Genomic DNA, 2500 nt, shown 5'->3' on the forward strand with positions numbered 1-2500 from the left:
ACCACTAGAACGGCCTGATGGCACGATCATTCTGCACTCCTCTCCTTGTTGCGTGCATACAGTGCATACACAGGTCAATGACGTGACATGCAGATTTCTGTGTCCGAGTCCATGAAATGATTGATTGAAATGTTTGAAATGATTCACAACAGTGAAGTCAGGTGGTATAATCAATGTAAAACTAAGAATAAAAACTAATATAAAAACTCTTTATTGTATTGGAAAATTGAATGGATGAACTTGCTAGAGGTCAAAAGGTTATATAGGTGTCCAAGAAGATGCCTGTAGCCTATAATTTAAAATTAGTAGCAAAAGTCAGGTAAAACCAGGTAAAATCAAGATATAGTAGATTAAAGTGAAGAAATTGTTGAAAAATGTGTTGTACCTAATTATTCTATTAAACAATATATATTTTAAATCATAGAGTACTTATTCACATTTTAAATGTAAACTTGGATGTTGGAAAACCAAAATACCTGCCCTTTACGATAAAGTATTAATAAGTTACTTTAAATACCAAGGTCAACTACAAAATAATAATGACTTAAGCATTGTAGACACTCTCAGGTATGCTTACCAAAAAAACCGTACCATATAATTATTTCAGATCTTTTTTTTTAATATATATAAATATATTTAGGCTTTTTATGCCTTTAATCAGATAGGACAGTGGAGAACGACAGGAAGCGAATGGGAGAGAGAGTCAGGGTAGGATCCGGAAAGGACCACGGGGCAGGAAATCGAACCCGGGTCGCTGGCGTACGGTGCAGGTGCCCCAGTCAGTTGAGCCATAGCTGGGGCCATTATTGATGGTGATTATTTCAGATCTTACTCACTATGTTGCAACAGTATTAGTATTGATGATGGATTCTTTTTTTGGACCACACAGCTGTGTGTGTATGTGTTCATGTGTGTGTGTGTGTGTGTGTGTGTGTGTGTGTGTGTGTGTGTGTGTGTGTGTGTGTGTGTGTGTGTGTGTGTTCTCCACTGCCTCCTGGAAGGCTTGGGTGGCTTTCCCCGTATAGAGGCCCATGGGGAGGGAAGGAGGAGGAGCTGTTGCCCCCAGTGTGAACAGGGGTTCAGTTCGCCTTTGGTGGCTCCCTTTCTTCTTATCTGCCTAACTAACAAGCACGTGGAATACAGATGGGGGGGGGGGGGTCCCCCACTGTATTCCACCAGACCCCCCATGCAAGCACGGGGGCCACCCAAAATGACGAGCTGCTAGGTGACAGGCACGCCACACGGCGCATAAACAAGCCAGGGCTGTGAGACGCGATAGCCAGCAGCGTGGCACATTTGAAAAGGGACTGAGGGAGTTAGCAGGGAGTGACAGTTGGCAAAGTCTGTGCAAACTGTAAACTCGGGGAGATTTGATTTTAGCAGTGCAAAATCGCTCTCACAATCGCATGCACGAAACGCTAAATGCTCGGATTGCGGTGATTTTTTAGTTTCAGCTGGAGATACCAAAAGAGGCCCACAAAACAACTCTGGCAGGGGGGGAAATGTGTCTCTGAAGCTAATTGAATCGAATCATATGTGCCGAAGCCCGCCGTCGAGGTGTAAGCGATAATTATAAGCTCGACATGAAAGCCACGAATCCTCGTTAGCCACTAATCTGCGATTTACATGTATGTGACATATGTATGCGTTTAAACTGATAGCAGAGGAGAATTCCTCCCGCAGTCATTTGTTTCAATTAGTGCAGCGCCTAATGCACACCACATGTGTCACCGCCGCGGTGCAGTAACGAGGTGGCAGGCTTGGGGGACACCCTAGCCCCCTCCTCCTAGGCGCTGTCAGGGGCTGTGGTCACGTCTGGATACCTGTACCATGTCTCTGGGGTCCACAGGTGACATGCCACCCACCCCTACCCTACTCCACCATCCCCTCACCTCTTCCTCTCCTCACCTCTCCTCACCTCTCCTCTCCTCTCCTCTCCTCTCCTCTCCTCTCCTCTCCTCTCCTCACCTCTCCTCTCCTCACCTCCGTAGTGGCTCTGTGGTACTGCGTACACTTGCATGCCAAGACCACAGCCTGAGGCCACAGAGAGATGAATGGGTGAAGCTCAGATGGACGTCATTACGTGTCAAAGGGTCAGTGCTTTGAAAGAGGAGTATGATGTGATGTGTGTGTGTGAGTCATGGAAGTACCTGTGTGTGGTAGCATCACTATGAGGTGGTGAGCTGGTTATGTGTGTGTGTGTGTGTGTGTTTGTTGATGGGGCTTGAAGGAGATAACAAGAGGATAATGGATTACTTTTATTTATATTATATTTTCTTAAAACCAGAGCCCAGGAAACGCCCTGACTTTCAAACACACTGAAGTGAAAAGCTTCTCTCATGGGGGGGTGGGGGGGGGGTGAGATCATCGAATTGCCTGAGATGACAATGTCTATTCAGAGGGGATAAAAAGCTATTTGTAGACACTGTGGTGTCGTGAAAAACACAAGCCTCTGTGAGAGACTGTGCTGTCTGACCTCGCTGGCCTGCTCTAGAGCCCT

At 46.1% G+C, this 2500-nt stretch overlaps 1 protein-coding gene across 3 annotated transcripts in view; it reads left to right on the top strand.

Annotated features, from left to right (window-relative positions):
- Positions 1–2500, top strand: part of LOC125311180 — an 86958-nt gene that overhangs the window by 8785 nt on the left and 75673 nt on the right. The window lies entirely within an intron of this gene.

This window comes from Alosa alosa, chromosome 18 (genome assembly GCF_017589495.1).
Source record: "Alosa alosa isolate M-15738 ecotype Scorff River chromosome 18, AALO_Geno_1.1, whole genome shotgun sequence".
In the NCBI taxonomy this organism is placed as follows: Eukaryota; Metazoa; Chordata; class Actinopteri; order Clupeiformes; family Clupeidae; genus Alosa; species Alosa alosa.